The following is a 24909-nucleotide window of genomic DNA, read 5'->3' as shown; positions in this document are numbered from 1 at the left end:
AAAAGCATTACTGGATTTCACAGCATGATGATACGGGTATCAACAATGGGTACCATAATGTCTCTTTTTCTTCAAAGTATCTGTTCATCCTACCATGCATAATATAATCGATTCTCTTAAACTGTTTAAGAGAAGTTCTAGGCATGTATATGCCTCTACATGTATACCTATCCTTTCTGTATTAGCAGGAAAAAAACAAACCAAATCAAACCAAACCAAACAAAACAGATTACTAGAAAAACAAGAAACAAAAAATGCAAATGAATGACAATAGCTAAGTGCCCAAAACAATGACGATATAGGCCTGCACAACAAGGAGACATAGTCAGGGTTATTACTTTGTATCTTGATCTTCACAAGAGTTCCTCACATCACCAGACCCAAATCTACCAAATTGTTCCAACTCTATGAATGTTAACTGCTTTGTTCCAAGAAATAATAGAATTTTTATCACAATCATCTTAGCTATCCGGTGTGTTTATACAAATGTAGATTTTTTTTAATTTTCCCATCCTATTTCATTTTCCTCCTTTTCTCTGAGATATTCTTTTTCTCCTTTGAGCAGATAATTTCCCTATCACTGTATTTATTGAGGATTTTGTATCTTATATACTCTTACCATTTCTTACACTAGGAAGAAAAAACAGTATTTACACATGTGAGTTTGATTTGTTTCATGTGTGAGTACGGTGTCAAATTGCATTTGTTTACCTATAAGCATGTCAGTGTTATCATTCTTCATAGCTGAGCAGTACTCCTTGTATAAAAGTACCACATCTTTTTTATCCATTCCGCAGTTGATGGGCATTTATGTTGTTTCCAAGATCTGATGTTTTCAATTCTTCTGGAAATGTGCCCAGAAGTGGAATAGCAGGGCAAAATGTGACTTCTCATTCCAGCTTTTATGGGTACCTGTAGACTGAACCTCATAGCGGGTGCACCATCTCCTGCACCAACAGTGCCAGAGGGTTCCTTTTTAGGCACAAAATCTCCAGGATTTGTTGATTGTAGTTTTCTGGATCCTGGTCATTCTTTCTCCAATGAGATGCAACCTCAGTGTGGTTTGAATGTACATTTGTCTAATGAACAATGGTGACAAACAATTTTTCATGTATTTATTTGCCATTCATATTTCTTTATGAGAGAAATGTGTATTCATCTTAGATGCCCATTTTAGGATTGGGTATTTGAATATCAGGGTACTGAAATTTCAAAATTCTTTATATGTTCTGGACTGAAGTTCTTTGAGAGACAGTTGACTAAGATTTTTTCAAACCTCATGGGTTTCTTCTTTACTCTGCTGAAGATTTCTTTTAACCTGCAAAACTTTTTAATAAGACAAGAACCCAGTTATTGATTCTGGGAAGCATTTGGTGCAGTTTGATTTTTGTTCATGAGTTCTCTACCTACCATACTACTTACCTCTTCATGATTTCTACCTACTTTGTCTTCCAGAAAATGAGTATTACTTTTGTTTTAATATTTAGATCTTTTTTCCATTTTGACTTTAGTACATGAAAATAGGCATGGGTCTACATATATTTTTCGGCTTGTGGAGAGCCAGTTTTTCCACTAGCACTTTTTAAAAGGACTATCTTTCAGTGAACATGTTTGGCTTCTTTATCAAGATAAGGTGGGGGGGAACATGGCAGACAGATAGCAGCAGCTATGGAAGCTCTCTGAAAGACCCAGCTTAGAATTCAGAAATGCTGCAGAGTAAGGATTCATAGCCAAGTGGAGATTTGCCCTGCTGACCCAAGAATGAACTGGGCTGAGAGAAACCAACTGGGAACGCAATCCTGGTGCTATAACAGGAACAGAAAAGCCTCAGCATGGAAGCTGGAGCCCGTGCCATTGGAAACTGCGATTTGGGTTTCCCACCGCTGCTGCTGCATCTACATCAGCTCGGCAGGGAGAGAGACGAACGAAAGCTCTGAGAATGGGAATCAGTGAAAGGAGTTGAAAGCAGGATGGGTGGGGAGCTCTGCATTGACTGGGACTCTTCCATGGTTCAGGACATTGTGGGATGGGGCAGACTTGAGGGAACAGTGTGCTGCAGTGACTTCAGCCACGTATCCCCCTCTCAAGTGGGATTGCTGAGCAGTTCCTAGCCTATGTGACGTGCTGGCTGAGACCCAGTAGGCCAGCACAACCCAGATCCCAGCTCCTGAAGGTGACCTGGAGGGGCAGGCCCTGCATAGGCTGCCTGGTCTACAACTTCCTGGTGTGTGGCGGTGGGCAGGAACACCTAGCCGGTGCAATTCAATCAGACTGTGGCTGACACGGAAGGAAGCTGGGCCTCCTATACACACTTGCATATATAAGGAACAAAGAATATGGAAGAGGCAGCAACAAGAAAGGGTCCTCAGCCCCCAATCCTGAGAAAGAGGCAATAGCAGACACAGCACCAATAGATATAAAGCGCTATCTCCAGAGCCTCCTAGACAAGTTCAGGAATGAAGTTATTAATGACCTGAAGGTAGACATAAGCAGAATAGTTAGAGAAATGCTAAGCACCATCCAAGAAAAAACAGATGGTAGAATGGAATAATAGAAAAAGAGGGGAGAATTGTTTGATGGAGAAAATAGAGAAAGCATAGAATACGTGAAGCAGGTTCAAAGAGATTACCAGGAAACTAAAAACTCTATCGAAAACTGGCATAACAGCTTGAAAGAAACTAAGGACAGATTATCTGAACTGGAGGGCAGATTGGTAATATGGGAGAATGAAATGAAAAACTTCTTAAAAATAACAAAGAAACAAACAGCAATAATACAAAGACTAGAAGATGATAACAGGATCCATAACTTAAGAATTAAGAACATAAAAGAACAAGTAGGGACACAAATAAATGGACTAAAAGCTACTCACAGAAATAATCAAGGAGAATTTTCCTAATTTAGCAAAAGGTAAAGATACTCAGTTGTATGAAGCATACAGGAACCCAGACACTTACCACCCAAACAGAGCAACGCCCAGGCATATAATAATTAAAATTCCAGAAATCCAATACAAGAACAGAATATTAAAAGCCATCAGAGACAAGAAACAAATCACTTACAAGGGAACACCCGTTAGAATTACAGCAGATTTCTTGGCACAAACCATCAAATCACGAAGAGCGTGGGGGGGAAGTAACTCAAGTTTTGAAAGATAATAATCTCCACCCAAGATTGATATATCCTGCACAACTATCCCTCGAAATTGATGGAAAAACAAGGTGCTTCCAGGATAAAGAGGAACTAGGGGAATATGCAACCACCAATTCAACTCTACAGAGAATACTGCAGGATATTCTAAAAAGGAAAAATACGAAGAATCCAGAAAATAGTGGCAGAGAGGCCACAATGAATGGAGCAGAAAGCAAAATGAAGAAGACAAACTGACAACTAATGACAGAAAAAGATCTCAACAGAAATGAGGCAAAGAAGACTGGATGATAGGAACAGCTATTTTGGAGAAAATGACATCTTAATAGGTAATACTGATTTAGTGTCATCTTGTTTTGAAGTCTCATCAAGCTTTTATTCTTCTGTCTCCATTGATCTAAACAGGTTGTATCATATTGGATTTTATTATGTATGATAGTATAAACAAAAACTTTTATAGACAAGGAAATTATACAGAAACCATTGTTCATTTTCTGTTAGTTGATTCTAAATACCCTGTAATACTGTCATTCTCTTAAATGGTTTTACATTGTTTTGATATATTTGATGCTACAGTACACGCAGCTATACTCAAAAGATTTCAAGCAAAGAGACAATATGGTAACTACTTTTCTGTTGGGATTATCTTGTGGTGAACCACTATTTTACTTAAATGGTTATGTTTTGATCTGCGCTGTTTTGGTATTTTGCCCTCTTTTATCTCAATCTCCATTTTATTATTTACTTTTTTATTTTTATTCTTTTAATTAAGAGAAAAATAAATAAAAAATAGCAGGATATATTATAGTAACCCACTTTGACTTTCCATTATCTTGATTTAAAGCCCTGTATTGCTCTCACCATCTTGTTTTGACTGATGATTCTCTATTCTGTTTTGCTTGATAGTACCAGGTTTGAAAGTTTAGGCAACAGCTGTGAAGATAGGGGGACTCATTATGACACCCATTCTGGTTGACTATTATCTACTTTTGAAGACCTATAATGTCTCCAATATTGTGGTTTCTTTGTTTTTGTTCTTTACTGTTTTGTTCAATTTTATTATAACTGATGATATATGCATTTCTATTAGAGATAGCGGGAGGCATTATGGTAACCATTGTTGATCACCTTGTATTATGCTTTTACATTATCTAGTATGTCCACCCTTTTGATTTGACTGACGCTGTTCTGTTATGTCACATTTGGTTCTACTCTCTTCCAAAAAGGTAATAAGAACTGTAGGAGCAACAACACCCAAAATGTGTAATAGTCATTGTACAAAAGAGAGGAAAAGAAAGTGCTCTAAACGATATAACTGCATGGATATTTAAGTGTATAAGATACATAATATCACTGAGTTTTGTTGGATCATTGAACAGAACTGTTTGCAGTCTCACTGTTGGAATGTCCGCTTTATAAGCTTTAATTTTGTAACTTGAACAATTATTTCTAAGATGACAATACGTAATCCATTAACTAGTGATTTTATACTGTTTATTGTTTTCTGTAAATCTGTATAACTTGTACCCTTTCTCTGCTTTCTTTTTTCTTTTTCTTCTTAAATAAAATTTTAAAAAAAGATAAGGTGGCTGAGGGCATTTGTAGATGTAGTTGAATCTTCTAATCTATTCCGTTGATGTTCCAGTTTATTTGTATTTCAGTACCATGCTGATTTTATAGCAGTAGCTTTTTGTATTACTGCCAGTCAGGAATTGTGATTTTTCCAGCCTAGCCTGTGTTTCTGATAATTTTCTTTGATACTTTAAGTCTATTCAGGTTTCAGATGAATTTCAGGAATGAATGCTCTAGATCTGTCAGGTACATAGGGGTATTTTGATTGGAATTAAATTAAATCTGTATAACAATTTTGGGAGAATGGCCATTTTCATAATGTTAATTCTTCCTATACATGAACAAGAAATTGTCTTTCCATTTTCTGAGATCCTCTTCATATTCTTTTTTTTGGGGAGGGGGTGTACTATAATTTTCCCTATTTAGATAGTTCTTTTACTTCTTTTGTTAGATTCATTCCTAAGAATTTCATTTTTGGATGCTAATTTGAAGGGTGTTGCTTCTCTTATTTCTGTCTCAATGAATTTGTTGTTTGTGAATAGGAATGCTATTGATTTTTGTTTATTGACTTTGTATCCAGCTACATTCCTGTAGTTATTAGAGCTAGGTGTCCTTAAATGTAGTTTTGTAGGTCTTCTATGTAGAGTATCATGTCATGTGCAAATAATGATAATTGAATTTCTTTTCCCAACCTTACTTCTTTTATTTCTATCTCTTGTCTAATTGCTCAGGCTAGTATATCTAGCACTATATTGAAAAAGAATGGTGACTATGGACGTCCTTGTCTGGTTCCTGATTTAAGAGTAAAGGCTTTAAGTTTTTGGCCTTTTAGTATGATGCTAGCTGTTTGATTATCATAGATGGCTTTTTTCAGAATGAGATAAATATCATCTATTCCAATTTTCTGTTAGGTTCGTATCATGAATGAGTGTTGGACTTTATCAAAAGCTTTATCTGTATTTATAGAAATGATCATGTGATTCTTATTTTTGGGTCTACTGATATGGTGGATTACATTTATTGATTTGTGTTCATTGAATCATTGCTGCATTCCTGGGATGAATCCCACTTGCTCATGGTGCATAATCTTCTTGATGATTTGTTTAATTCTATTTCTCAGTATTTTATTGAGAAATTTTTGCATGTATGTTCATTAGGGAAGTTGACCTCTAGTTCTCTTTTTTGTTTGCTCCCACGAATGAGTTAAGGAGAATTGCTTCCCTTTCAAGTTCATTGAAGGTTTGAGGAATGTCGGCATTAAGTCTTCTTTGAATTTTTTGTAGAATTATCCAGTGAATCCATCTGGACCTGGACATTTCTTTGTTAGTAAAGTTTTTTATTTATTTATTTAAAATTTTATTTGATGTGAAAATAAAAAACAGATAAAAGGGTAAAAATAATACAGAATTTCGGATAAAAACCTAAACAGTAATCACTAGCTGATAAATTATATTTTGTTCTCTTAGAAATAGTTAAATTACAAAATTAAAACATACAAATTAGACATTCAAACAGTGAGACTGCAACAGTTCTGCTCCATGATCCAAGAAAAACTTAGTAATATGTTTATCTATCCTACACACATAACATGCAAACATGCCTGCAGCTATATTATTTAGACCATTTTCTTTTCATGTCTGCTTTACCTAGCAATTACACATTTTGGGTTTTATTACTCCTACATTTCTTAATACCTTTCACACTAGAGATACAATGTGATTTTTATGAATATGATTTTTATTTCTTTCACTTATAAGGATAGAGTCAAGTTGTCTGCATTTACCTATGAATGTCTCAAGATCATCCATTTTTATAGCTGAATAAGAAGAATACCACATCTTTTTCATCCACTCTGTGTTTGAAGGGCATTTTGGTTGTTTCCAACATTTAGCTACTACAAATTGTGCTGCTATGAATATGGGTGCACATATATCACTATAGTATGAAGTTTTCATTTTTTCTGGAAAATAGCCAGGCAGGGAGTAGCTGGATTGAATGGAACTTCCAATTCTAGTCATCTGAGAAATCTCCATACTGATTTCCATAGTGACTGCACCAGTCTACATGCCCACCAACAGTGGAGCAGTGTTGCTTTTTCCCCACATCCTTGCCAACATTTGTTATCAGTTGATTTGTGGATGGCAGCTATTCTTTCTGGAGTGAGATGAAACCTCAGTGCTGTTTTAATTTGCATGTCTCGAATGACCAGTGATGGTGAACACTTCTGCATGTATTTAATTGTGCCATTTGTATATCTTCATTTGAGAACTGAGTTTTCATTTCAGAAGCCCATTTTTAGATGGCCTTTGAATGTGGGGCCTTAATATTTTTCAATTCTTTATGTGTTCTGGATACAAGTCATTTGTCTGAGGAGTTGCTGGCTAAAATTTTTCCCATTCTGTGGGCTTTCTTTTTACCCTGTTGCTTTCTTCCTAAATGCAAAAACTTTTAAATAACATGAGATCCCAGTTGTTGATTTTTTGAAGTGTTTCCTATAAACGTTGTATTTTGTTCATGAATAATCTGCTTACCCCTATGTCTCCAAGACTTCTACTTACCTTGTCTTCCAGTAGATTTCTTATTTCTGTTTTAATATTTAGATAGTTTATCCATTTTGACTTTAGTTTTGTGCATGGTGATAGGTATGTGTCTATTTTCAGGCTTTGGCATGTGGAGAACCAATTTTTTCAACACCATTTATTAAAGAAGCTATTCTTTCAGTGAGCTAGCTTAGCACCTTGGTCAAACATTAAATGGCTGAGTGTCTTGGTAGTTGTGTTTGAATCTTCTAATCTGTTCTATTGATCCTCAGGTCTATTTCTTTGCCAGTACTATGATAATTTTTTTCACTGTGGCATTGCAGTATAGCTGCAAGTCAGGAATTTAGATGCCTCCTGCCTCGCCTTTGTTGCCCAGAATTTTCATTGCTATTCTAAAATTCTTCTATTTCCAAATGAATTTTACGAGTGTTTTCTCTAGATCTGTGAAGTATGTTAATGGTATTTTGATTGGGATTGCAATAAACCTGTATCATAGTTTTGGGAATAAGGCCATTTTCACAATGTTGGTTCTTCCTAAGGGCATGGAATATCCTTCCACTTTTTACAATCATTTTCCAACTTCTTTTTAAGAGTAGTAATAATTTTCATCACATAGGTCTTTTACATTCTTACTTATGTTGATTCCTAAGTATTTCATTTTAGATGCTATTGTGAAAGGTGATATTTTCATAATTTCTCTAAGATTTTTGTTTGTGTGCAGAAATGCTATTGACTTTTGAGTGTTGAATTTGTATGCAGCTATAGTGCTGAAATTATTTATTACTTCTAGTAGTCTTTTAGTGGAATTCTTTGGGTCTTCTATATAGAGTATCATGTTTTCTGCAAACAATGATAATTTAACTTCTTCACTTCCTATCTTTATTCCTTTTATTTTCTCTCTCTTGTCTGATTGTCCTGGCTAGTATTTCCATTACTATTTTGAATAGGAGTGGTGACAATGGACATCCTTGTCTTGTTCCTGTTTTTAGAGTAGAAGCTTTCAGGTTTTGTCCATTTAGAATAATGTTGGCTGCTGGTTTGTCATAGATGGCCTTTTTCAGATTGATATATACACCATGTCCTCTGATTTTCTGTTGTTGTTTTTTTTATCATGAACAAGTGTTGGATTTTATTGAAAGCTTTTTCTGCATCTATTGAGATAATCATTTAATTTTTGTTTTTGGCTCTGTTGATGTGGTGTATTACATTTATTGACTTGCATATGTTAAACCATCCCTGCATTCCTGGGATAAACCCCACTTGGTCATGATGTATAATCTTCTTGATGTTTTAATGCATTCAGTTTGCCCTGTATTTTATTGGGAATCCTTGCATCAATGTTCATTAGTGGGACTGGACTATAGTTCCTTTTGGTTGACTGTTTCTCTGGTTTTGGTGTCAGAGTAATACTTGCCTCCCAGAATTAGGTAGGGAGGATTGCTTCCCTTTCAGTTTCATTAATGCATTTGAGGATTTTTAGCCTTAAATCTCTAAATTTCTTGTAGAATTCAGCCATGAGTATATCAGGACATAGAGGTTTTTTATTGGTAAGTTTTCAATCACATTTTCAATTTCAATGCAGATATTGGGTTATTGAAATCTTCTTGATTGAGCTTTTGTAGTTCATATGTTTCTTGAAGTCATCCATTTCTTCTGTATTTTCCATCCTATATAAGTAAAGATTTTCAAAGTAGGTATTCATGATCTTTTGAATTCAATACCTGAAGGCCTCTAATTCAGAGGCAAAGTTACCAAACTGCAGCAAACCTGCTGAGGTCCTCTTTATCGTTACTGAGTCTCTCCCTAACCCAGCAAGGCTAATCCAATGAAGTCCAAGGTTCTGGGAAGTGGAAGTGCATGGGCTCAACCATTCCACATAGAAATCATACACGATATTCTCTTTCATTAGGCTTATTCTTGAATAACTCAAAACTGGAACACATGAATTCAATACAAATTGCTACATGAGGGTCAATTTAATACCTTCTACACTTGTAAATTGTAAGACTAGATAATCCCATCAGGACTAACGTAAAATCCAGTTCTCATAATTTTCTTTTTTCTGCTCCAGTCTGCAACACCCATGTATGTGAAGTAGCTCCTGAGGGCAGAGCATAAAGCATTCCACATAGAAATCATACAGGATACTCACTTTCAGAACACTTCTCCTTGAATTATTCAAGACTGGAACACCTGAACTGGATCAAAATTCCTACATGATGGTCAATTTAAACCCTCTTCAACTCCTAAACATTAAAACTAGTTAATCTGATTAGGACCAACATAAAATCCAGTTCTCATAATTTTCTTTGTTCTGAAAGAGTCTGCAATAGAAATGTATATGAAATAGCGCGAGGACCATGGGGTAAACCATTTCACATAGAAATCATATACGATACTCTCTTTTAATACACTTATCCTTGAAAAAATCCAGAATGGAAAACCTGACTTTTAGGAAAATACATACATGAGGGTCAATTTAAACCCTCCTAATCTGCTCAACCTTAAGAATAGATAATCTGATTAGGCCAAACATAAAATCTAGTTGTTGTCATAATTTTGTTTGTTCTGAATGTGTCTGCAATAGAAATGTATGTGACGTAGCTCATAGACCTTGGTGTAAACCATTCCACATAGAAATCATACATGATGCTCACTTTCAATATTTTCATCCTTGAATAACTCTAAACTGCACCACATGACTTGGATGAAAATTCCTACATGATGGGCAGTTTAAAAGCTTCTAATCTGTTAAACCTTAAAACCAGTTAATCTGATTAGGATGAACATAAAACCTAGTTCCCGTAATTTTCTTTGTTCTGAAAGAGGTTACAGTAGAAATGTATGTGAAACAGCTCGTGGATCTTAGGGTACACTATTCTGCATAGAAATGATACAAAATACTCACTTTTAATATTCTTATCCTGGAATAACTCAAAATTGGAAAACCTGACTTGGATGAAAATTGCTACATGAGGGTCAGTTTAAACCCTCCTACACTGGAAAAAATTAACACTAGATAATCGGATTAAGATGAACATAAAATGAAGTTCTTGCAATTTTCTTTGTACTGAAAATGTCTGCAATAGAAATGTATGTGAAATATCTCGAGGACCATGGAGTAAACCATTTCACGTAGGAATCATACACAATACTCTCTCTCTTTTTTTTTTGGTCTTTTTCCCTTTTTTTCCGTACCTGTGATCGAACCCATGACTGCCTGCTTTACAAGGCAGGTGCTTATGCCCCTGAGCTAAATCCCCAGCCGCTATCGACCCCCTCTTTCAATATACTTATCCTTGAATAACTCAAACCTGGAACACCTGACTTGGATATAAATTCCTACATGAGGGTTAATTCAATCCTTCCTACACTTGTAAACTTTAAAACTAGATAATAGGACAAACATAAAATCCAGTTCTCATAATTTTCTTTGTTCTGAAAGAGTCTGGAATAGAAATGTGGGTGAAATAGCTCATAGACCTTGGGGTAAACCATTACACATAGAAATCATGCATGATACTCATTTTCAATATACTTATCGCTGAAATACTCAAGACTAGAACACCTGACTGGGATGAAAATTCCTACCTGATAGTCAGTTTAAACCCTCCTACACTGGTGAACCTTAAGAACAGATAATCTGATTAGGATGAACATACAGTGAAGTTCTTGTAATTTTCTTTGTGCTGAAAGAGTCTGCAATAGAAATATATGTTAAATAGCTCAAAGGCCATGGGGTAAACCTGTTACACAGAAACCATAAATGATACTCACTTTCAATACTCTTATCCTTGAATAACTTAAGACTGGAACACCCTGACTTTGATGAAAATTCCTACATGAGGGTCAGTTTAAACCCTCCTACACTGATAAACATTAAGACAAGATAATCCAATTAGGATGAACATAAAATCCAGTTCTCCTAATTTTCTTTGTTCTGTAACAGTCTACAATAGAAATGTATGTCAAATAGCTCATAGACCTTGGGGTAAACCATTCCACATAGAAATCACACGATACTCAGTACATAAGTAGGTGTATGCAATACATAAGTATGGGAACTACCTGCTAGGAAGTGTTTCCTGGTGTCCAGTAGCAGCCACCAGAGGTCGGAACCAAGCCTAGTGCCCTCCAGTCTCCAATGGAAACCTCGGCCCCACATGTGAAGCCCTCCCTGTACAAAGAATACACTCCTCGATCTGAAGTGACAGATATTCCTGATCTGCATGGACTGCCACCCAAGGCTGTCCTCTGCAAAAAAAGAGAGCCTCTTACCGCTGACAAAAGATAAATGAAAGAAACATTGGCCTCGGATGCAAGGCCACGGGCAATCCTGGGAAGATTCTGATCAGTCTCCAGGAAGGCAATGTTCAGAGCACCTACAGAGCTGCAACCTAAAAACACTAATGCAGAGCCTAATCCTAATCGTAACCTTCTCAAAAGCGGCGGCCACCATCTTTCGGTGCCCCCCTACAACACCAGACAGGTCCATAACCGAAGAAATGTTTCGCGTGCCGTGTATGTCTATGATGTCGTTCTTTGCCTCTTTGTGTTTCTCTGTAGACTTCTGAATCCTCCACTGTGGCTAGGTTTGCAAGGGGCGCCGTCTGGTGGCCAAACGTGGAATAGGCGGTAGCCTCACAGAGCTGACATGGAAACTAGCAGCTTCCAAAACCAATGCAGGTTGACCAAAGTGGGTCCAGGGGGTCTTCCCTAAGCCACTGGCCAACTAATCATCACCCTCTGCTAAACCTAATACCCTGCCACTGAGCACTCCTCTGCTCCAACATATCTATAGCAAACTCCTCATGGAACATAGAAATACAATGAATTTTTCCATGTGGAAAAATTCGACCAAGAGACTCTAGTTGTTTCTTTGGTGAAACAGACAGAACAACTTCTTCTATGGCTGGGGGCCATCCAATCCCACATCAGAGCCCACATTCCTTCAGGGTGTGTGGAGGAGGAGTAGAGGGTGGGGGTTTACAGGGGCATCTTCAAGCTTCTCTGAGTCACTAGCTGACTAACTCCAGTGGTCACTAGCCCTCACCCTATGCCGGACCTAAGCCTAACCAACCCATGTGTGCACTCCCCTGCCCTCATCCAGTACTCCATAAACCCCACAAACAACACTTTGCCTGGCTTCAAAGGTCCCATTCCGCCTGAAATGAGTTAGCTAACATCTGACTTTGATTGGTCTTGGGCTTATTGGAAGTAAGGGTCTGTAGCCCCCAACCCTGGGAGAGAGGGTGGTGGCAAACCACTCACAGAAGGGTGTGCTCCAGAGAAAATGTCAGTCCCTCTGGGCAGTACTGGAACTGCTCCCTCAGGGGAGGATCCGATATCAGGCTGCTTTGGCCCTGGAGGGTAACTAGTGGGCCCAAGGCTGACTCTTGTTTGAGCCTGAAGGGTATATGCAGAGGCCAGGCTGATGGTAAAGGTAGTGGAAAAATCCAAAAACCCAATATTGGAGGCCCCATGGATCGAGGGAAGACCGGCAGCAGTGATTCATTCCAGTGGCTGTGCTTCCTTTTCAGAAGGACTGAGTCCATTCCCCGGAGACATTGGATGCTGACTCATAACTATGCACAAACAAAACCCTGAGTTCCCCTACAGCCCAAAGAGAGAGACATCCAAAAGCACTTTCCAACATCTCTCTCGTGTCCCTGATGAATGTTGCTCTGACTCCCTTGCCAGCAGGTATCAGGGTGGCTTCCTCAATGGGCAGACAGACAGACAGACTTACAGAAGGGGACAGGGCTGGGGGTTCCTCCAAGACATAGGCCCCAGAACAGCATACCCAACTGTGTGTCAGTACAGTTCATTTTTCTTCACTTGCCACAGACAGGTAAATGAGTCTGTGTCATCCTCTGTCCATCCGTGTGCCACCATCTGGTGCTCCTGCATTGGATCCTTCTTGGGTAATGGCCTTCCTTCCGGTTCCCCTGACCGCTTGTCCCATCCAGGGTGGATGGCCCAACTGTGGCAAGCATCCTCTCAGACAGACATACTTGTGCACCTTAGAAATGGGCAGGATAAATATCTAGAGCACACTGATTTTTATCTAGGGGTGGATGAGACTGCATTAGGCTGGATGACTTTGTTGGCTTCTGTTCTTTAGTGCTCTCCCAGTTGTCAAATGTCTTTTAAGCAATATCTAATAACTGACTGAAGGGCATTCCCTCAAATCCCTCAAACTTTTGCAATTTTCCCTTAATATCAGGGGCTGACTGGGTTACAAATGCAATATTAAATGAGCTTGCATTTTCAGGTGCTACCTGATTTATGGGTTTATAAATGTCATAGACATTTTGCACTGTTTCCAGAAAACCCCGAGGAAGTCTCATTAGCCAGTTGTCTCCCCTGTGCTACCTTGGGCAAAATGGTGGGTTTTCTGGGGCGCCCTTACGGGCATCCAAGAACAACTGGCAATAGCAATGGAGAACGTCCTTACCTCTGGTTGTCCACTCGGGGTTGGACAAAGGGAAAACATGGTTCTGGTGTTCAGGATCAGAGGACAGGTTCCATCTGAATCACAAACTGCTTTTTCTTCCCATGGATCCTGAAGCCGAAATGGGCAATGAGCCCCTAAATTAGTAACAAATTCAACAAGTTCAAATGGGCAAAAAAAAAAAAAAAACGTTACTAACAAGATTCAACAGATTCAAACGAGCAGATGGCTCCAAAGTGCACTGAACATAAAGACAAATGGGCAAAAACACCCAAATTACAAACAGGCTAAAAGACCCAAATACTTACAGATGTTTAAGCCAATCAATTGGAGAAAAATAATTTGGGGAGGGGTCCCCCAGTAATACCAGATGAGCACCCAAATATTGTACCCCAAAAATTAGACCCCTACATATTGTCCAAAAAATGGAGCAAGATTTCTTTTAAACAAAAGGAGCAGTTTTATTTAAGCTGGCAACAGCCATACAGTGCAGCTGGAGTTTGCTAAGCCTTGTAACTTGGTTAAAATTTTGACAGACTTTTATAGAAACAACAATCACAAAGTAAATCTTGGGTGGGGTAACAGGAATAAGGAAGACTTTGTTCACCCTTGCTTGAGGGCAGAGAAGTTTTGCAGTTGGTGGTCAGCCATTTGCTTCTTTACAAGAATTTACCGCCCTTTGTTTACTAATTTCAGGATCAACTATCTTTCACAAAAGGAGGACAAAAGTCCGAGAGAGAGGAATGTAGGTAACTCAAGGTAGACTGATTCTAGGAACAATTGTCCCTCACAAGGGGAGCAAGGGTCAACACACCACACATGTTACCAGGGTGATGGCACATGCAGAACAGTTTGCAGTGCTTTTTAGAATAACATTTCCCCTTTCCACTAATTCCCCTTTCCCCTTGTCTTTATTTTTCTTTAGTCGTCTCTCCTCTACTTTCATATCATTCTATTTATTTTCCACATTTAAGAAAAGACATTTATTTTTGTCATTCTGACTCTGACTTATTTTGCTTAATATCAATCTCCATTTTCAGGAAATGATTTCTTTTGGGACTATGACTCAGTGATACTCCAGTATGTATATATGTCACATTGTGTTTATCCATTAATCAGTGGGTGAGGGTCAGGGCTATTTCTATGGCTTAACTATTGTGAATTGCCCTGAAATAAGCATAAGTGCACAGGTACATCTAGAGTATGCGGGATCTATATTATTTACACAGTATGGAGCACGTTTCAAGTTTTTGAGGTTCTATAATGTGTTTTTCCATGGTGACAGTCCTAACTTACATTCTTATTCAGTGCTTACAAGCATTTATTGTTTGGTAATCATTATGAGTCAATCTAGATGGAATCTTAATGTAGCTTTATTTTAGTTCATTCAGGTCTAAAGATGTTGAACACACTTTTATGTACTTATTCATTATTTGTTTGCATGTTTTATGGAAGTATCCATAAAGTTCACCTGTCCACTTATCAACTTGTCTTGTGTTTTTGTTTTCCATTATTTTTTGACATGGGGTCTTGCTATACAGTTCAAGCTAGTTTTGAACTCACTATGTAGCCCACACTAGCCTCAGACTCACATCAATTGTCTTGCCTCAGCTTTCTGAATGCTTGGATTAGAGGCATGTACCATAACTCCCAGTTTGTTTATTTGTTGGTGTTAAAATTTTGAATCTATATACATTTGAATATTTAAGCCTCTGTTAGAAGGGTACCTCAACAAGTTTTTTCCCAAGTTTTGATGGGTGTTACTCTTTAATCTATAGATTGCTTTTGTGCAAAGGTTTTGAAATCAATGCAATCTTCCTTGGCAATTGCTGCTATTATTCCCTAAGATACTCAACTCCTGTAACAGAAAGTCTTTTTGATGTTGGAATCACTTGGTTAAGCAAACTATTTTGAGTTATTGTCACATACACTCAGAAGTAGTGCTGTTTGAGTGATAAGGGATCCTAAATTAGATCATGTAGGTCACAACACTCTCACATCTGAAGTGCAGAAGGTTGGAGGTTTGTGGGTTGAAATTCACCCTGCTTGGGCTGCCTCCTCTCCCCTCCCACACCTCTGAACCCAGACTTCAGTGGCCACACATGAGCACCTGCATGGCTCTTGCAGTATCACACATTCAGTGGCCACACATGAGCACCTGCATGGCTCTTTCAGTACCACACATTGCTCTTCTGGAGCCAAAAATATTACACATGTGACACTGTTATACACAACCAAGGCAGAATACAGAGAATTTAATGTTTTTCAAAATAGATTTCTAATGGATTCCCAATATAAGTCTATTTGGGTAAGTTAACTTGCTTTGGTGGAAGGAGAGAACTTATGGATATTTAGAGGATATTTCTCATTCCTGAGAGTTTTCCAAAGGTGAAACCAGAGCCTATTATATATCAGATACCAAGAGATAGATCAAAAGAGTGTTTGCTGATAGAGGGATAAGTGATCCTTCATGTCCAGCTTCCCTGGGCTGACTCACAGGACCAATAATCCATGCCTGCCACCAGGGGGAGAGTGGGCACCAAGGCCAGACCAGGCTGATAGCCTGAGCCTGCCCTGAATTCACAGGAGGTGATAATTCACAAGAGGTGATGGCTGAATTCTTGGAGAATGCTGGATTGGAACAGGCTGCAGCCAGGGCTACTCAGGGAGAAGTGGAGCATTGCAAGTTTTGTGAAACTGGCTGACAGTGGTGAATCCACACAGACTTGTGATCTCTTCAGGGAGCTGGAAAGGAATGGAGTTGGTGGCCAGAGCCACTCAGTGGACCCAGGCATTGGTGTGCAAAGGCCAAATCAAGAGGGAGGAGATGGACTGAACTTTGTGTTGGCCCAGGATAGGGACCCAGGAAATGGGACCTGGTAGTCCTGAGGGTGATCTCAGCCTCCTAAGCAGCAGACAGCACTGAAAGGGGGAGAAAATTGCAATACTGGGGAGAGAATCACTGAAACAGGAAAGTGAGTGCTCTGAATCTCCTGAGTCTCTAGGGTTACCCTTTCCACTGCCCTGCCAAATTGTTTGGGATCCCATGAAGATTCTTGGACTAGAGATGGTAAGACAGTCCTGAAGCACAGTGATACATATTTGGAAGGTAAACTATAAGACTGTGGAACCTTGTGTGTGATGATGCCTCCTAATGCTGAGTGACACTCTCCAGTGTGCATTGAGGATCTACAGTGGAGAGCTGAACATTAAACAAAATGGGTGGGAGCAACAAGTGAGGAATTGTATGGGATGAAGTTAAGGAATGAGGGAGGGCTGGGGAGAAAAGAGGAAGCCACAGTTAGAATGGCCAGCACAGCAGTTACATGCTCATTAGGGTTCAGGGAATAAATAGGATTTCAGGCACAGTCATTCTTCTGATCCATTTACTGTAACTGTGCAGTTGCCTGGGTTCGTGGGAGTGTTTTATTCTGCCTCAGTAAAGATGATGAGGCACAGAGGAAGTCGATCTTGTGCCTGCTGTTAGAAGTGCTCCATTATCTTCTTCATCCAGGGCAAGAAGTGGGAGAACTTCATGAAGACGCCTGGGGGTTTGCCATCCTTTTCTCCATAGAAGAAAATGCCATGGATCATGTTTTTACACATGAGGGGGACCCCAGAGTCCCCCTGTGGACAGAGAAGGAAAGCATCGAATAGGCCTCTTCCTGTTTGTGCTCTTTGAACATCACCACTGTGGATGACCTGTCAGGGGGCACTTGTTCTGTACTCTCACCATCTGACTCGAAAGCTTAGCTCTTCTGTTTCTCAGCATTTCATTTTCCCAGTTTTCTTTCCTTTTTTTAAGGCGAATGGGTTGGAACGCTTTTTTGTGCACTGAGCTAAAGCTTTCAGTCCTTTCTAATTTATTTTTATTTTTGACAAACTATCTCACTTACTAGTGAGATCAGGGCTGGGTACGTCTGGCTGCCTCCCGCTCTACCCTCACCCCGGCTTTTACCTGAACCTTTCTGGGAAATCCTAGAGATACTCAAGTGATTACCCTGAACTCGGTTTACTGGTATTTCCTGATCCTCTACTCCTATATACCCAGGGAATGCATTAACTACTGCATTGCTGCAGAACCCAGGACTTCAAAGTCTGGACTCAGGGAATGGGATATGGACACCATCATCTTCCCACCAAGTTTCTCTTTCTTGGGTTCTGTTTCTACAGACAATGGAAACCTCACCTTGAAACCAGTCTTTGTTTTCCTTTGCTTTCCCACACAAATTTCAGTGACATTGGAGTAGGTATGGATGGAAGACTTGCATTTTTGTTTGTCTTGTACTTTCAGCTTCACCTCTTGCAGTGTGCTTGCTAAGGGACCCAATGGGGTGATTCTCCCCCTGCCTGCCACAAGGCACGTGTCTCCTGGATTCACCTGGCTCATGGCCTCATGCAATCTGAGGGTCTGCACAGCTTTAGTCTGCTTGGCTTTTCTCTCTAGCTGATAGCGAATAAGCAAGATAGTTGAGAACAGCCTCTGGCATAGACAATATGCCTTCTGGACCCTTACATTGTGATAGCTGTGAGGGCAAGAAGGAAAAGAGTGGGGATCCACTGGGAGCAACAACCCTGTATGAGAAGAGAAAGAGCAGCAGGAAGGTTTAACTCACCTACAGCAGCATGATGTCACTGGAGAAGGTTTTAGGAGTATATTCTGGGTGTGGGATGGCTCTTTTCCCATGAATGTCCTTATAGGTCTTGTTTTGTTTCTGGATGTTGTGGGCCCCTAGGATGACACTCATTGAGCTGTGCAGAGAGGAACATGGATTTAGGTTGTAAAACCATAGTGAATCTGTGCAGTGCAGGCAGCACCAGCTTTGCAATGTAGTTGCTATGTCTTGTCACCTGTCACTTGTTCTGTACTCTCACCATCTGACTCCAAAGCTTAGCTCTTCTGTTTCTCAGCATTTCATTTTCCCAGTTTTCTTTCCTTTTTTAAGGCAAATGGGGTGGAATGCTTTTTTGTGCAATGAGCTAAAGCTTTCAGTCCTTTTTAATTTATTTTTATTTTTGAGAAAGGATCTCACTTACTAGTTAACTTATCAAGCCTGGGCAGAAACATTTTTTGACTTTTATTCCTACATGTTTGCGGAATACAAGGACTACATACACTGTAAGAGATTATCACAGGTCCATAACTCGTTCAGTTTCTTTCTTTTCTCCCCTTCCTTCATCTCCTTTTTATTTTTCCAGCCTCAGAATCATTTATTTATCTTAGAATGCTTGATACAGTTAATTCTCATAATCCAGATACTGGGCTGAAACTTTTGATTTTCCTCCCTTTCCTGTTTTCTGATGAGCTCTTATGGGTTTGTGAACCCCAGGAGCTCCTAAGACTGTGGTCTCTGTGGAGGACAGTGGTCCCTGTTGGGTCTTAGCAAATGTGGGCTGGTTGTCCCTCCTCACCTTCCCTTGCAGGGTGCAGCTGTCAGTACAAATTTCTTTCACACCACGACACCACCACATCTCCTCTTCCTATCTCCATTCAGAAACTGGACAAAGGTCATATAGGGATGACAGTGGGACTTGGCCTTATGATCCCTGATGATCTCCTGTGAAAGAAAAGCTGAAATGGGGTATCTGTGAGAAGTGTGGTCGAGAGAGAAGACTGTGGAAAGTCAAGGTTGAGGGTGGGATCTGGAGTGACTGTACCCAGCAGAGGGACTCATCTTAGGTTCTGCAGGCTGCATGCTTTGGAGCCAGAATGACTTTTTCTGAACGTCAACTGCTATGAGAAAGTCAGGATAGTGCTGGTCTTCTGCTTCCTACCTTGGACACTTGCATGGAAGAGGAATGAGTGATGGTAAAATTTCATAAGATACTAGGAAGCTGCCTTCATTCCTGTTTTCTTTCTGAGGCCTTCCTGTCTGTTTGAACTGCTATTAATTTCTGGATTGGTGGCACTTTCTAACAATCTACCTATGAGATAATGAATTTGGATTCTTCAAACCCTCATGATCTATACCGAACATATTCTGTGTTCTCAGGAGCTGTTTTAGGCTGTATATCTGATGTCTAATCAATGTTTCATCAGTGCTTGATTGCCCAATATAGTATGGTGGGATTCAGGGACATAAACATTTAGGAGGAGGAAGTATCCAAGGCGGGGACCACAAGGGAAGACAGCAAGGCAGAGGTAGAAAAAAATAACTAGAGTGAACCTGCAAAGAACTAAGGTGGAACTAGGGTAATGGAAAGAGGATGCAGTCATCATGTCACCTCTGAGTCTAGCTGCACCCTGAAATTCTCTTCAGGGCTGAGACTGGGGTGGTGGGCACTGTATAGTGCAACTGGTTCCTGTGACACCTGTCCCCCACAGGCTGATGGACTGAGCTGCCCTGTTCTGGTTTTTGAGCAACAGGGTTTAATTACTTACTTTTGTTGGTTCACATTCTCTGGTTAATGATATCTTGATTTTTCTTTTTAATGTTTTTCTGAGGACAACTCACTTTCCAGGTAATGCAGAAAATTCTGTGCAGAGGCTAACACCTATTAAATCATCTAGAACACCCTCCTTTTGACACCCTTGGAAGTGTCCAGCCAGCTTTGGATTTGTGAGTCTGGGTTTGCAATTGGATCTGGGGTCAGATAACTCCTGGCTGAGACCAAGGAATGTTCCAGACCCAAGCTAGCAAAAATGTCAGTAGTGGAGAGAACTTTGTGGTATAGCTGAGACCTCTAGAATAGAGATGGCCACTCACCCATTCCAGCCTGAAGGGGAAGCAGAAAGCTCAGCAGGAGTAGGAGTGATGTCATTTTCCCAGGAAGGCTGCCCAGGTCAGAGTAGACAGAGCCCCAGCAGCACGATGAATGGGGCACAAGCCCTGTGACCTTGCTAATATCTTACATATATGTTCCTTTGGTTTTGATGGGTGTCATCCTTCTAGTGAGGATTATGAACATTTTCTGGATGGTTCAGGAAACTCTGTCAGTCTAATAGCTCTGTGGCTGAATCACAAGGCAGCAAGAAGAAAGCTCAAGCAATAGAGGTAGTTGAGGCTGTACTGCATGCAGCTAGTAAAAGAGTGGAGACATCAGAACCTGCCCAGGTTCTGAGCTTAACCAAGCATGGCTATTTTTCACAGTTCTGACTTTTCATTCTGTGAAGAGTTTGAAGAATTACTTAGCAGTCTAGAGTCAAGAACTAAAGGCAAATGGGTCCTTCCCTCAAAATCTGGTAATTGGTTGAAGTGGACTTAAAATTTGTGCTTAGAGCATAATGTGGTAAATTGGTGGTGAATTTGGCTTGGTAATAATAGGTAAAGATTGGACTTGCTCTAATGACACATAAAGATGGACAGTATATTATTTTGTGGAATAGTAACAGTTTCCTATTTTGTTACCATCATAGCCTCAGATTTTTAAAATGACTTAATACCCTCTTTAAATATGAATACTCTGGAATTTCTCTTTCTTAGGAAGAAAATTTTGGGAACCAAAATTCACTGGATCAAAATAAATCATTGTTTACTCTGTTGCAACCTATTTGCTTAGGTATTCATTATTTAGCATTTTTTCATCCCAGAAAATAGTCTTCCAAATGCCCACCTCTGAATGCAAGTGCTTTTGGGTAGAGATTCTTAATCTAAGGCCATTCCATCAGCAGTAGTTCTCATTTCTTGGCTTGTGAATACATAACTCCCATCTGCATCAATCATCAAATGGTGAGGCTCTGGGTGTCTTTATGTCCCAATTTCCCTTTTTTTCAGGGGTCACTATTCAACTGGAGTTCAGTCCTGCTTGAGAATCTCAAAGGATTTGTGTGGAATGAATGTTGGCACTCAGGTTTTGCAGTTCAGGAGCGTAGATCATTCCACTTCTGATTTTCATTGGGAATTGTTCAGTGTTGTCTGTGAATCTATTACCCTTTCCCCTTTTTAGGGTTGAGCCTGCTCTCTTGCTGGTCTCTGCTGGAGAAAATTCCTATGGCTTCAGGTGATTTGTTGAGTCACAAAAGTGAAGAGATGCTTGTGTGTCTGGAAATCTAAGGTGCACGTTAAGTTATAGGTGTCTGCAGGGATGAGTTCTAAGGAAACTAGCCTCTACTCAAAGTAATGTCTTTGATCACCCTTTTAATCCAAGTCAGTCTTGTTTGGATCAGGTAAACTTTCTTTAATCAACTCAGTCAAGACTCTTCTTTTGGTGGCCCATTTCCTGACCCATCACTCTTTTTTGAGTGCTTGCCTTTTTCTGTACTTCAACCTCCTGAAAACATTGAACCCTTTGCTCAGTGACACTGAAGAAATTTAAGGGCAAATTTCTTTTAAAGTTTTCTTTCTTTTTGTTTCTTTATTTCATAAATTCTATTCCCACAAGTGCATATGACTTATTTGTTGCTCGATCGGTAATTATGATCCTCATTACTCTGACTTAGGGATTGTGCATCCATCTAAGTCAGGTGCTTTGTTTCTAGTCCAGATTACCTACTGTGCCAGATAACATCCTAAGGTCACCTTTGTGGGTTGCAAGTCGGTATGTGTGGTAGTTAGAGCACAACACCTAGGCAAGCTCACTTTGAATCTCTGAAAATAGTAAGCAGGTGCCAGTAGCACTGTACTGGGTTGAATCAGGGGATCAGACTAAGGCCAGGGTTGAGATCATAGGGTCAGTGAAGCACAGTTGTCCAGATCATATGGCTTGTGTTCATTATCTCTAGGAGTTAGAGAAGGATACTGGGCTATAGCCTAGAAAACACATTATGGAATTTACCAAAATTCACTATAGTTGTTGGAAGTGGAATTTGAGAATTTCCAACCTTCCCCTCGAAGGCAGATGCTTTGCAGACAGCTGTCTGCCTGGGAATTTTCTTTCCACAGAGTTTACTGAGCAGAGTTAGAAAAATACCTTGGTTGGGAGACTAAAAACTTTTCCTTGGATGGTTGTTAGGTTGTCCTGGAGGCTTCTGGTCCTGAAGAATTGAGGGAGACCTTGTCTCCTGGCTGAAAGACAGCTGAATCAGATAGTAGAAGGTCAGGGGCCATACCTAACATGTGGGGCTAACTGGTTGTGTGATAGTAGGTTCAGTTAGCTTCTTATATTTTGATTAATCACAAGAGACTTATGACACTTACTATGCCCATCTATGCAAACTACAAGAGCTATTCCTATAAATAAATACAATGAAAAATGTGCATATTAGTTTTATGTATTTTTGAAATGAATATTTTTTTCTTGCATTTCTGTTCTTTAAGTTCCCTACAAAAAACAGAGTTTTGTGCCTCATCAGTTTGTTTTCAGGGTGAGAAGCAGAGCTGTGTGCTGACCTATGATCTGCCTTCATGTTGATATCGTCACCACAGAGTTCTTCAGAGCCAAGGTATGATGCGACAATTCTTTGAAGACCATGATTACAGAGATAGATAATTTTCCCAGATTTAAAGAGTGAGATGATCAAGAAGGGAGACATATTGACTCATGACTGAAACCCATGCTTCTTCTGCAGCAAAGTCCAGATTGGCTAAGACTTCTGAGGAGCTGTGACTCTAGCACTACCAGAAGAGGCCAGTGCAGCACATTGTGATATAATTAGGCTGAACACTGTACCTCGAGATTAGAGGATGTTTTTGTCCTGTGTAAACTTCCCTAATTTTGCTCACTATTGGATGTGGCCAGGCTTCATTGGCAAAAAGGGTTAAATTTGACACAAAACCAAGGCTAGAAATGGATCCAAGAGATTGCTCCAACTTTTCATATCCCAGCTTGTGCACCAAACAAGTTTGTGCACCAAAGGCGTATATGTCAATTTGAGACCTGCCTGATTAAGCCGTCTGTCCTCCTCCTCAATTTCCACCTTCCTCTGCTGACTTGTTCATTTTAGATTCCTAATCTGCTGTTGTCAGGTCTGTTCTGATAATGCACTTGAAACCGGTGGCACATGGCCATATCTGTGGCATGTATACTACAAACAAATACTATCTTCAGAGCAAGAATTCTTTCGTTCTCATGTGTTTTGAATCCAGATCTAAACCAAGAAGCTTACACAAGCTAAGTGACAAGAAAATGAGAGAAATTCCATGACAGGCTGCTTTTCTGTGTATCTACTGACATGTACTCAGTATTTGCCTGGTAAGAATTCATGTATTCGTGGGCAACAGCGTAGTGCTTTCTAGTCCTATTGTACTTGTGGCCGCTCTCGCTTAAGCGGACATTACTGCCTGAATAAACAATTATGGAGTTCCACCTCTGAGATCCTGCTGCTGGCAGTGACCAAAAAGACAGCCTGAAAGGAATCAGGCTGCTGAGTGACCTCTCAGAGTTTGCCCTGAGCTTATGAGCAAAACTTGTCTTTCTGAGAACTGACAGTGCCCTGCCTAGGGGAAAGCTCTGGCCTAGCTTTCTGTGGACATGTTCCACCTTCTTTGTCTTCTATAGGGCAGAAAATGAGGCAGTATCCAAAAGTGACCTGGGAAGAATGGTATGGAAACAGTCTACTAGGATCCTCATGGAACCCTTGAGATTGTGGATAGTGAAAGGTGGAAGAACACTCTCCCAGGCAAGAGCAAGCCTGAAGCCTCTGCCTGAGGCCAAGGATGCCTGGCTGCAAGAGGATGTGCTGCTGTGAGAGGAGAGCCTGCTCCATGCTTTGGACCTGAATAGAACAGCTGTCATTGGCACTTACACTGTGTCTAGCAAACCTACTCTGGAGTGTTTCTCCAAAGGTCTACAGATCATGGAGTTACCTAAATTTCCATATTCATTGCTGCATTACTCGTAATAGCCAAGTGTCAACTTTATCTATCAATGAATGAAGAAAATGTGAAATGTATTTTTAAATATCATATATATATATATATACATGTATATATATATATATATACATGTATATATATATATATACATGTATATATATATATATAGAATCCAAACCAAATAGAAAGGAAATCTTGTCATTTGAAACAGCATTGATGTACCAGGAGGACATTATGTCAAATAAAATAATCCACGCACAGAAAGAGAAATATAAGCTGTTACATAAAAGGATACTAAAAACAATTGTAATTGCAGAAACACAGTCTACCAGTAGTTATCAGAGGCAAAGATTTTAGGAGCATTTAGAGACTTTGGTCAAAGGGTGCAAAGTTTTAGCTACATAAGAGGTATAAGACTTTTGAAATGTATTGTGCATCATCCTGAGCACACTTAGTAGTGTATATTTCAGATTTGCTAAAACCAAATTTCAGATGATTT

The 24909-nt window shown here is 39.7% G+C and overlaps 1 pseudogene; it reads right to left on the bottom strand.

Moving 5' to 3' along the window:
• Positions 1–17199: 17199 nt before the first annotated feature.
• On the bottom strand, positions 17200–23067 carry LOC101788126 (granzyme-like protein 1; annotated as a pseudogene).
• Between the last annotated feature and the right edge of the window lie 1842 nt (positions 23068–24909).

Source organism: Cavia porcellus, unplaced genomic scaffold (genome assembly GCF_034190915.1).
Source record: "Cavia porcellus strain 051 isolate PalLab524CR breed Dunkin Hartley unplaced genomic scaffold, mCavPor4.1 scaffold_1, whole genome shotgun sequence".
Lineage (NCBI taxonomy): Eukaryota > Metazoa > Chordata > Mammalia > Rodentia > Caviidae > Cavia > Cavia porcellus.
This window is presented reverse-complemented; position numbering and strand designations above follow the sequence as displayed.